The sequence below is a fragment of the Watersipora subatra genome, chromosome 7 (genome assembly GCF_963576615.1).
Source record: "Watersipora subatra chromosome 7, tzWatSuba1.1, whole genome shotgun sequence".
NCBI lineage: Eukaryota > Metazoa > Bryozoa > Gymnolaemata > Cheilostomatida > Watersiporidae > Watersipora > Watersipora subatra.
Window position 1 is genome coordinate 11,364,570 of NC_088714.1, and position 13,271 is coordinate 11,377,840.

The window sequence follows — 13,271 nt, forward strand, 5'->3', positions numbered from 1 at the left end:
CACAAAATGCTACCATATTCTCTCATATTTTTATTATTAATCTGTTAAATGCATGTATTCTCAGAAGTTACACATTGTCTAATACCACCACAGAAAAGAACCTGTTCTGCACAAAATCATTCCCTCATGATATAAAGTTTGAAAGTTGCAGTTGTTTGACTAAGTTTGAAAACATTTACAGTTATTTTTATTTTCTTTCAAAGTTTATTTCAACTACAGAAAACACTTCTCTCATGGTATGTAGTTTAAAATTTAGAATGGTAAATGTTGTTATATGTTAAGGACAAATCAATTTTCTGTCTAAAGACTTTTTTATGCCTGCGTTACCACCCAGGCAAAGGCGGGTGGTACAGCTAGTTTTTTATATAAAAATCATAAATACATTTATTTCAAAAATGACTTCTATCTGGAATACAAGAGTACTGCAGTGAGTGGTTGACAACTGAACCAAAACATAGGAGTCAAAAAGTAGGGTCAATTTAAAGAAGGATGAACAAATATTTATTAAATCAATTTTTTAGTCACATAAAATAGGTCATAAGGTCAATTTACCTAGCATATTATTTCGAATAATCATAACTTTGCAGAGCTTGTAACTAGTCAATTATTTTGCTGATGTAATTTCATTATTATTTGGCACAGATATTTAATTTTCAATAAAACATTTTTGCATAAATGTGAATGATTATGCATGAGAGAAATTATAATAGTTTGAGAAACGAAATTGTGGTCAATTGTATCTACCTACCAAGCTAAGCCGAGCCAAGCTGAGCTGAAACCGAGCCAAGGCAAGTTGAGCAGAGCCAAGCTGAACCAAGTTCAGTCTAATCAAGTGGAAAAAGAGGTGGGGCTACCAGCTATATAAGCCTGGACATTTGTGTTGGAGAGCAGAGCAGTTCTGGGCCAGTTCCTTGCATATGCTTGATTACTCTTGTACTCTTGTGAACACAGCAGAAAAACATGAATAAACTTATGCATCGAGTCTTATACGGGTGGAGTAAGTGAGGGTGGCACAGAACCTTTACACTGGTGGCAGCAGCGGGATAAGACAATTCCAAAAAAACTCCACCACGAGACTCGTACTGGATCACTGGACTTTTGGATGAACTTAAACTTGGCTACCTTAAAAATGGCAGTAGGAAAAAACCCAGACGACTCGGAATAGGGCCTGCCTGAAAAACCGCAGCGCCGCTCCACTGGAAGAACTTTCTGACAACAGGAAGAAACCCAGAGAGAGCTGCCTAAAACCCTACCTGCAGCTGCGGGCTCAGTAGATGAACTGCTCTAGGAAGGAGCACAAACCTACTGAAAGCTGCCAGGGCTTGCCTAACAAACGGCAGTGCTGCTCTCACTGAAATAACTTCCTGGCAACAGGAAGAAACCCAGAGAGCTGTGTAAAACCCTGCAGCAACAAGCTCAGTAGATGAACTGCTCTAGGAGCAGAAACCTATTGAAAACTCTGACAGGGCCTGCCTGAACCAAGGCAGCACTGCTCCTACTGGGGGAAGATCCTGGCAACAGGAAGAAACCCAAAGAAAGTTGCGTAAAACCCTACGGCATCAGAATCGGTAGATGAACCGCCCTACAGAAAGAGCAGAAACCTACTGAAAGCCCCAAAGCATGGCCAATAGAAAACACGAAGAGCTGACCCAGGACCTGACTGGCTAGTCAAAGTGCTAGCAAGGGCCCTACTGATGCTAAGAGGGCCCAAAAACTGGCACTACAATTCAAGACTTCCCAGTACACGGGAAAGGAAGACGTAGAATACATTCTTTCCCGCTTCCTAAAGGTTGCTGACACTAAACCGTGGGTAGCAGGAGCAACACTGTTGCACCTCTGTGAGGCACAGGGCAAAAAGGCCGAGAACTGTGAGTGAGCCGAGAATACGGAGGCTATATTCAATGCCCTTTGGGCAAGATTTAGGCTGTTCGCCAGACAGGCGTTAAACCGGCTCAACGCCCTTGGAAGAAAGAAAAAAACTTCTCTCCAGGAGCATGCCATGAAGGTAAAAAGGCTGGTATGCATTGCATATGGAGACCTACCAAATCCTCACCAAAATAAAATGGCCATGGAAATGTTCTGCAGCTCACTAGGGGACCTTGCCCTGCAGCGAAACCTGTTGGCAGTACATACACCCACACTAGCCGATGCTGTACAAGCTGGAAATGATTACCTCCAGATTCAAGAGGGTGAACACAAATGTACCGAATCTTTGGTGCGAGCCCAGGAAGAAGATTCCCCTGGCCAGGTGAACTCGGCCAAAACCGACGTCATTGGTCGACTAGCCCAGCTAGTCCGATTTCTCACGAAAAAAGTGGAATGACTCCAGGAGCGAGTCCACACACAGACCAAAAAAGGAAGCCAGCCAGCTACCGTTTGCTGGGGTTGTGGCCAGCCAGGGCACATTCAAAAGAACTGCCTCGCTATTCAAAACCGGCTTTGGGAAACAAGGGGAGACACTGAGGCTTATATAAAGCATGCACTAAAAATCAAAAAACCTGGCTTGACTATGAACATAAACAAGTGTGAGTTCAGCAAATCAAGAATAACTTTTTTAGGGCATGCACTAGACATCAATGAAATATATGCTAGTGGAGAGTAAATAGAAACTATGAAAAGCTTCTATACACTCTCCTAGGTACGAGATGGACAGAGTTTGTTAAAATTGGTGAATCAGTCGGCTCAGTTCAGTTCTTTTAGATTCTTAATGTGGCTGCCTTAAATTAAGTCAGCCATTGCAAGAACTGTTAAAAAAGTGTGTTAGAATTGAAAAAAAACATGCATGAAAAAACCTTTGATAAACTGAGACAGAACTTTTAAAACCCTCATTCCAGGTCCCATATAATGTAAAAAGGAAAAATATTGTATCTACAGATGCTTCAAATAAAGACCTAGGTGCCATAGTAACATAAGTACAAAGGGATTTAACAGAAAAGTTAGTAGCGACCCATAGCCTATCTTAGACATCAGCTGAAAAATGTTAAGCAGTCTTTGAGAAAGAGGCTCTAAGAGTGGCCTTGTCGACAACAAGGTTTCAGAAAATCTTTTGGAATTGCAGGATTTGAGGTTCAAACAGACCATAAGCCAATAGTGCCACCTCTCAGAGAAAAACTTTTGTACAAAATGCCTCCCAAGATACCAAGCTGTAAACTTGGATAAATGAAATACAAGTTCCATATTTGTCACGCGCAAGAGAAACAAAACAATTTTACAGATGCACTCTTTTGAATATACTTTTTGGAAAAAACAACTGTCTTGACAAACAGACTAGATATAAGACAAACAAAATGTATTGAGGCAGCAAATAAAATAGAGCAATTTGCATAGAATTTGTTTAGATTCTATGCAAAAGCCTTACAGAAGCACAGGAATCTGATGAAATTTTACTGATAAAACTACCATATTCAGTATAGAATACCCTTTGTATTTTTTTTGCGCTGATAATGTTAACAAACCATGTAGTTGGCGTAACTTAAAAAAAAACTGTTTGTAGTGGTCTGCCAAATTTAAATATGTTTTAGATCTATTCATCCGTGTGCATAAACTGGTTATATATATTTGTTTACTAGCTTCTATGTATAAAATTGTACCTTTGTCATGTAAATTGTAGCTAACAAAGTAAATAAATGTTTAAATTTAATCCCACAACCAAACACGAGCAAAGCGATTGTTTTGGGAGCTTTATGATAAATGCATATGCGCACACAACTCATGAAAATTATTCATCAACCGCCGTCGCAAACCCTTGTATCAAAATCTCATCAACAAATTTAACCAATTTTTAATGGAGTCGTTTAAGTATAATAATGATACAAAACACATAAACCTATTTAAGTATGTTACTAAGTCTTTGAAATGTACAGACAATATCCTAAACCTTACCCATCTGATCAGATTATACATAAATAGACAGATTAATTTTGACGTTGACAAGTCTTTTTTATTCAAAAGTAAGACCCGCCAACGAGACGCTTACAAGGCTGTGCGACAAAAAGTAGAACCACAAAGTTGTGCGAATTTCATGAGAAAAACGTGCAAATTTCACCAGTCTATGGCTTTATCCAATTGCCAAAGGTTTTTGTAACTAACGTAGAAGTACTGAAAAGTAATCATTTTTTTTTGCCGATTTCAAAGTAACTGACGCTTGAAATTTAAGGACACTTAAGATGAATACTCTGGTATTCCAACTGATGTCTAAAGCAGTGAAAGTAAAGGAAATGAGGATGATATTTTTCTAACGATTTTTATAAGATTATTATAATGTTTAATTATAAGAATTATGTTCGATTTCATAAGATTTAATTATAAGAATAAGCATTCGAATTTACAAGATCAGAGTATATAGTGACCGATGCTGAACAATATGTTTTTGATTATTATTTTTTCTGAATAGTTCTGTTAAATATATTTTCTACAAATCTATATAAATATCACAACTTCTTGACAGTGTTAGCTATGACGCTTTGAAATGTAAACAAAATTGTGCATTGGTTTTCTATTATTTCCGTATTACTATATTAATAATATTGAGTATCGACAGAGAATAGAACCATTAAGTCGTGCGCATTTCACGAAAGAATAACGTGCACATTTCACCAGTCTATAGCATTGGCAAATTGCCAAAGAGTTCTGTAATTAAAGTAGAACTACTGAAATCGTTTTTTCCCCGATTTCAAAGTAACTGACATTTTAGAAACTTTTGAGTTCTTTAGTATTCTAAATGATGTCCAAAGCAGTGTAAGTAAAGGAAATAACGATGAAATTTTTCCTAACGATTCTTATGAGTCTATTACAATATTTAATTATAAGTTTGGATGACTATTGAAATGTTATAGTCACACTAACAACATCGTTGATGGGCAATATGTTACTGTTATTATTTTTTCTAAATAGTTTTGTTAAATAGATTTTCTAAAAATCTATATAAATATCACAACTTCTTGATATTGTTAGCTATGATGTTTTGCGATGTAAACAAAATTGTGCATTGGTTTTCTATTGTTACTGTATTACTATATTAATAATATATAATATATATAATAATATATAATATATATATATATATAGTATCAGTGCATTTACTTTTAATATTGCATTTCTCCTATTGCGAAAGAGAGATACAAACATACATGTATAATATTTTCCTTTTATTATTGCTGTTTGTTGTACATAATAACACTCAGTACATTGCAGCTACCATTGCAGTTATCCTATTGCACTGCAGGGCCATTTGACTGCTAGTATTGCATTTCTTAACCATCAGTACCCTTTCTTTTTTTCAATATCACGTTGGTTCGTGGGCTGTATGATAGGAGAATTTATAGTTGTAGTAAATTGATAGACAATGATCAATTGGTGCATATATAATCATAGCATTCTATATGCCTCTGCATTTAAATGACATGTAAATAAGCCCTTATTTAAAGTCATCAGAATATCAAAAATGTACCTTGAGAAAGCTCCTTGTTTGGTTAGACTGGTAATTTTATTTGTTGTTGTCGACATAATAGTGGGTTCGTAAGCTGAGTTCTGAGAATTCTTAATTGCGCTGGAATTTTGGAAAGCCATTTTTCCATAGTTATCTGTGTGAGTCTGGTACTGCACAGTTGTGTCAGAAATAGAATAACCGACAGAAGACATAGTGCTTTCAGTAGATGCTGATTTTGTCACGTCTACAAAATCCATTAAATTCAAAATCAGACGATTTATAAAAATTAACGTTTAAAAACATGCTTGCCATGAGTAGGTTGTTTTGCTAAACTTTTGTGACAGACTTGCAGTTTTAACAAGGACCATTTGACATATGGTTTAAACTAACATCACTTTTGACTTACCAAACTTTAAGCCTAATTTTAAAGACAACACAGAGTAAGATTTATTCAAATCTTTTAGGCTAGTTAAATGATAAATAACATTTTAATGATGTTCTCGATCTCTTTCCACAATTTGAATAAAGAAACTAAATTCTTATATGTTGCAAATGTTTGTGAGAATTATTTTCACTTTTCTATTCAATTCTTGGCCAACCGGAAGCACCTTGAAGTTTTACTAGTTATTCATTTGCAAAGGCTATTCTTATACCAGCTTATTTGAAACAAAAGTGAAATTTGTTTGAATATAACTTAGGGAAAAATTTCAGAGTGTTTGATCTTTGAATTTTTTTAATTTAAAATGCTTGAATATAAAAATCATCTTTTATACCTCGAACATAATTCTTTTTGACAATAATGCACATCAGAAATAATTAAATTAGGAACTACAATTGTAAAGCCACAAATGTAAAAAGCGAGATTAAGATAAGCATTTAAAAATAGGGAAAACTTCGAATTTTACATATTTTAAAAGTGCGAAATAATGAGAATACTTTTGAACTGCCATGTACTTGCAAAATTCAAAACACACTTTAAGTAAAGAACTGCATTTTATCGATGCTATTATTTTATTTTACTGCAGTTTGCAATAAAATGTGTTAGATTAATGTTTTGAAAGACTGGCACACTTTGTTCTTACTAATGTGTCACATAGCTAATTTATGGTGTCAAATTGTACTCGGTTTGTATGCTGATAGTTACCAAGGGAATTGTTGCCTCTCATAGATTTGAATTAAACAAGCCTAATAATTATACTAACTATTTAATATGTAAATATGTTTTTACAAAATTAAGATATATTTGTACTGAAGTATATGCATGCATATTTTTAATATTCGTTTTGTGTTAGCAAACAAAATAACTACTGCCTAGCAACAGCTCAACTGTAGTGAAATAGAGTGGGCTATTTTGAAACCATTATGATTATGCATTTGGGTTATGCAAAAACATTTTGCATTGAATTAAAAAGTGGCACTAATATATTGCCATAAGAAGCAAAATATTGTTCCACAAACCTGTACAAGTTAATCAGCTCCTAATAAAAGTGCCAGCCTCTTGTTTCTATTGTTACTTTATAAAAATCATGAGCTGTAAATATATGGGTGTACTGCAACTAAGATGAAGCTTCCAAAATGCACTAATCTCAGCCAAATGTGTAGCAAGTAGCCACACCAGTTTAAACTGAACTTTAAAATTGTATAATATGCTGCCTATTTATTATTTTAGTTAATTTGTATGGCAAGACATAATATTTGTCTAATGTAACTAGACATGTTTATACAACATGATGCAGCTGACAAATATTAGATTTTTTTCTGTGGTAGCTTACACAGCAGTGTATCTAATGGTGGTGTTTTAAGTTTAATGGTTAATGGTCGCGATTAATGAGTGTGAATGTGAAGTGTTTGAAAAAATATTTGTTGAAGCTGTAAACAGTCTGTGTCAAAAACATACAGGTGAGTCGTTTAAATTTCTTATTTTTGAAGGAAATGAGAATTAAAACTAAGCGGAGAGGAATGTTAGAGTAAATTGGGTTAGGAGCGAGAAGTACATTGTGTTGTGAAATCATAGGTAACAGAGTTCAGATGTCCAAAACAGGTGTTTGATGAGCACATGGATGGTTTGTGGAAAATATTTGTAGAGGAGGTGAATTTGTGCATTCAAAATGCAGCTAAGAGGAGAGGTTATGAAGATGAAATTGGTAACATACGACTTATTATAAAGGGTAGAGGTAAGTTGATACTGTTATTTTGAGTTATTGTTTGTGGTAGTAGAGAACTGTTGAGAGGTGCAGGATTTGTTGTGGATGGCAAAGATTTACCTTATGAAAAAGCTGTCAAGGCTTTTCAAGAGTATTGTGAGAGAGAGATAGTACTTTTGTGAAAGAGCATAAGTTCCTGGTAGCTAAACAGAGAGTTGGAAAAAGAAATAGAGAGTTTTCACAATGAGTTGAGAGTTTGAGCAAACGTGGTAGCTAATAATGTTGGTAAATTAAGGTTAGCTGTAATAGTGACAGCTAGCGAGTTGAGAGATAGAGAATTGAGTAAAGACTTGACAAATAATACTGATTTGATGTGAGATATGTTGGACAAGGCTTAGAGGGCTCGTAAGATGGTGAATAATTTGAGCAGGTTCTTAAAAGCAAAGAGTTGTAGTGGTGAGTTTTGCAGTGAGATTCTGAAAGAGGTAGTGAGGTTTTCACAGATAAAGTTTGGGTACAGTCCTCAAAAGGTAATGATAGGCTGTATAATTCAAGAGGTTTGTACTCTCCTGAAGGTAGTCCTAGAGATAGTAAAAAGTATTTTAGAAATAACAATTATGATTGAGATGGTAGCAGTTATAAGGCAATGATTCAAGAACATAGTGAAGACAGACACAGTAATGAAAAGTATAAAAATAACAGCATGGGTAGGTGTGTTTCTAGATATAGAGTAGGCAGCAGCAAATGTAGTAAATATAAAGTTTGTTACAATTGCAAGCACACTGGACATGCAATGTAAAGTTGTTTTACTATTAAATGTTCATTAAATGTTCAATCATGTATTCCAGCATTGCAGAAATCCGGGCAGAGATGTAAAATATGATAATCAAGGTAACAGCAGTAAGATAGGAGGTAGCCACGAGCGCAGCTACAAAGTGTCTGGCAGTCGAAATAGCAGTAGGGAAAAGTGTTGGACAGAGTAAGCTTTCATGATATAAGGGCTAAGCGGAGTAGACACTAAAATGAGTGTATAGACATGTATAAAAAGGACAGTCAGTATGAGAAGTAAAATATGGATAAGCATGGCAAAAGGTATTATGACAGCAGTAAGGACAGGAGAGTAATATTTGCAGGCTCTAGAAATAAATATGATGAAAACCAATAGCTAGGCTAGATAATTGTGCAGTATTTAAAAGTCAATGATACATTGTTGAGTTCACCTTTGATACTACGGTTGAGGTGTTGATAACCAAGGCAACAGCCAATAAGTTAAACCTACAGTTAAATACAGCCATCAACAGTTTTAGAAAATGTGGTTGGTAGTGAGTTGTACGTGGTTGAAAGTGTGATAGTTCATTTGAAAATTAAACACAGGACTTTGAATGCTTATGTTCATGTAATGCATTGATGGAAAACAAATCTGTTGGTCTTAACTGACTTGAAGTAGCTAAGGAACTTCGGTAAATTCATTATGAAGGAGGAAGTTTTACCCTGCTACGGGTAGAGGTTTTAAGCCAGTTTGACTGTTTTTGCTGAGAACCATTACTGCTAAGCTAAACTGTCGTGTTTTATATGTTGTAAAAATGTAAAACCTGACAAATAATTCTAAGAAAAAAATAATGTTTAAAAATGCTGCACAAGCTGAGTTTTGTTAAGTTATGAAATCAAAGAAGTGACCAATAGTATATAGTTATAAAGAAAAAGGTGCATCAAAGATCAGCACAAGAACAGCAGTGGAAAAACTGGTAGTCAGCTGGGATAGCCCAAGGCATTAAAGAGATAAAAAGGTTCAGAGGAATAATAGGGAACACAGTCAGGCTGAGACAAGTAAAGGTGTTAAGAAAGCAGCTGAACCAGTATTTGTAATGGCGAAGGTGTGTTCTTTTTTTAACTGAAGAGTTCAGCCACAGGAATGTTGAACAGAAATAGTTGTGAGAGATAAAAAGCAGAAATTGAGAAAAAATAAAATGAGGTACATAAAAACTTATGGCCAAATTGGTTAGGCTGAAAGCCAATCGGGAGGCACTAGTCAAAGTTTTGGAAAAGCCAAAGCATTCGCAGTGGCTATATAGCAGTTATCTGAGATTTGGAAGAGAATTGCAAGCTAAGATTGATAGGTTTAGGCCTATAGCAACACCCGGCTCTGTGGCACAACCTCCTGTGCAGTTGAGTACAACCCGGGAGAAGGTTTTTCATGGAATGCCTTTCAATCCAGCTTCCATTAGAGAGAGTGTGGTGAAGACGGATGAGTGGGAGAATGAGGTTGCAGAGTCATTATTGAACTGACAACATACTCCGGTATAATCAGTAGTAGTGACCATGTTGGTAGTGGTCGCGGAGAAGGTGCCAGTACTGGCAAAGGTCACTGTGGTTGTATTGCTAGTGGGAAGGTCAGGGTGATGGAAAAACGAGTGCACCCTGGCAATGATGGGTGCACTACTAAAAAGGAGAGTATTCTTGGCAGTGGCACAGGGTCAGACAAGCCGAAGGCATAGCTTACAGAGACTACTCTAGCAAAGTCAGGCAATGACTAGTAAGAATAATTACTCTCTGTGCTATGATGAAAACAGTGTAACCTGAGAAAAAAGAAAGAACATGTTTTCCTATGGGATTTGTAGGACTCAAACCATATTGGCGCGTAAGCTTGGAGCAGCTGCGAGTCATCACGACAGTTACAGTGAGTGAATAAAACTAGTGAATAAAGGTAGTTAAATAGGTATTATTACATAGCTTTGGGTAGCATATAAAAAGTGTAAAAAAAGGAGCCCTTCTTCTTCCTTCTTTTATTGCAACAACTTCCTGTGAGTAAATTTATTTTTGTAACAAAAACTAAGATGTCATTGCATACTAACCATTTTGAAGGGCTATATTGCAATAATATTTATCTAGCTTAATAACCTACATTGGAAAAAAGGAAATTTGCTGTCAAAATTGATTCATACTGATAACCTGGAACTCATGCAGGGGTAATTTATGAGTGAACTTCAGAAGTGGGGCTACATGGGCAGGATGAACCAGTCTTGGATAAAAATGCACCCTGAATTGCCTATTACCGCAAAATAACTTGTAGGTCAGAAGAGTGACATAATCAAGCGGCACCTCATAACGGAACTTGAGGTAAATGAAATTAGGCAACAGCTCACCCAAGTGACCTTGACCAACGAGAAGTGCATATCAGAACACATGGAGCTAGCGCATGCACCATTTTGTGTTGACTCACGAGTTGAAGAAGACACACACTTCAACCTTGATCCAAGGGTGAAATAACTTGCGGACATTATCATCAACAAAGGACTAGCTGCTACTGATTATGAAAGCAGAATTCTACTACGGAGAAGTAGCAAGGCCATATTTAAGAAGCTGCTAGGGGACATTAACCTGGCACTGGGGTTGATCTCAAAGGAATCGATCAGTGAGACTAATGCCTTATTCTACAGTACGACAACCATCATCTTATAGGATGTGTATTAAGCTACTGCCAACAAGGCATCAAGTCATTTCGTTTCAGCAGAAAAGACTGCAAAATAATATCAAAGACTTACACATGAAAGTTAGTAGGCGCAATGAGAGATATAATCACATTGTGAAGCGTCTAAAAAGAAAAGCCACAATGAAAACTCTAAAACTGGCCAAACAGCAGCTACTAGCAATCTCGGCATGGATGAAGTGGTACATCAAATAGCTGGATAACAAGATAATAAACAAATTGTATAATATATATTGTTTATATATTATATATAGTACATATATTGTGTAATATAGAATAACCTATATATATATACCTATAGAATAGGTATATACACATTGTACATATAGTTTGTAATGCATTCTGATACATTTGGCCGATTACATTGTTACTTATACAATGTAGTTTCATGATTGCTGAGAGCAAGCCTGAAACCAGTGCACACAGTCAAATGTGTGCACAATACAATCGACTGTTTGCTATAAGGCTTTCCCACGCTCTGCTGTGCTGGTACCACCTTGCTTGTATAGCAAGAAGTCCTACCTCTATCTTTTAAGGTTGTCTGGTTCTCTTTGTGCAAGCTGGTAACTAGCTGGGTGGGCTCATTGTTCCTGCTTTCAGTCGGGACTGATTGATTTGTCTGCTGGCCAGGCAGAGGCACTTTCTTGTTAGCCGTGTTTTTCTCTCGCGGGTCTCTGCCTGAGATGAGAGTGGGTGCTCGACAATATACTAAAAAATATACATATATCGTATATATATAATATCTACACTACATATTATACTATATACATTACATTAAATACTATATATACTATACTTGTAGATATATATTTATATAATACGCATATATCAATATATATATATAAATATAATTTTACATATATATCAGAATATATCTATACATCTGATCATGTGTTTTCTGTTGTTATTTGTAGAGTTAGTTAGTAGCAATTGTTTAGAACATGCACGCTTTTAGTCCAGCGTGCCGTGAGAATTCGCGATGTGTTATGATTATATGCACAATCATTCGGAGGTATGGCGTGGTGACTGCATAGTTTAGTGGCAGTGGATTTGATTTCACATCCATGCATCTAAGTGTGTTGGTTCAAACCCTTTGAAGTGTAATATTGTTCATATTGCTCTTATCTGCGCTGTGAAAACACACATACAGCTCTTATTATAGTAAAGATTATGGTATTGCACAGGTATTAAAAATTGGCCAATAAACACTGATAGAAATGCCACACTTATAAACTCAGATTATAAACAATGCCATTTGCCATAATTGGCATGTTGCCAATGGTTAATATAAGTAAGCTAATTACCCACGACTCTTATTAATATACATGTATAGAATGATGTTCTGCCATAACCGAGAGCAGAAAGCGGTAGAATATTTTGACTTACATAGCGACATATATCACTCATTGATTCCATCAATCTTGCGTAATGCAATGATTTAGCATTACGTCTGAGGACCTTGATCTGATCTGACCTTGATCTGGATCTGAGGTTTTGAGACCAGATCTTTCGCGATACGGAGTCTTTGTTTAAAGACATTGATAGCTATAACCAGGCATACCATACTGCACAAGTACACACAAACAAACTTTGAGATTTATATATTTATATTAAAATATTAGCTCAAGTTACTGGCAGAGGTTACTCAAATTCATTAAGTAAAAAGCTCAGCCAATGACAGCTACATTACGTGCCATCGATTATAAGCTATTTTAAACTTTAGACAAATGTTTAGAAAAAATGTATGAAATGCTTTTCAACAACTTATTTTAGCTATGCCTCTAGCTTTTAAGTCATTGACTTACGCATTAGCTGGACAAATCCAAAAATCAACAGCTATATTCAATTAAAAGTTGGAATGGTAAATGTATATATTTATTTATATTTCTCAAAGTATGTTCAAGTGTTGTTTGTTGTGTATCACATATCTGTCATTTTTCTAGCTAAAAATCTTTAAATAGTGATTTTCCGCAGTCTGATGGATGTGAAATCATGATGATTTCCGCACCGAGGAGTGTTGTATCTGGATGTTCTACCATTGAGCTAGAACACCATAGCAATCAGATACGTTTTCATATGAAATATGCAGCCTGCCTTTTCACCAAATATTTTGAGATTTGTTTGTCTCGGAGCTTGAACATAAATTCAGTTCTCGACTAAATTAGCAAAGCTCCAGAAACACTTGAAAATGGATAAGCATTTTACGCTTCAT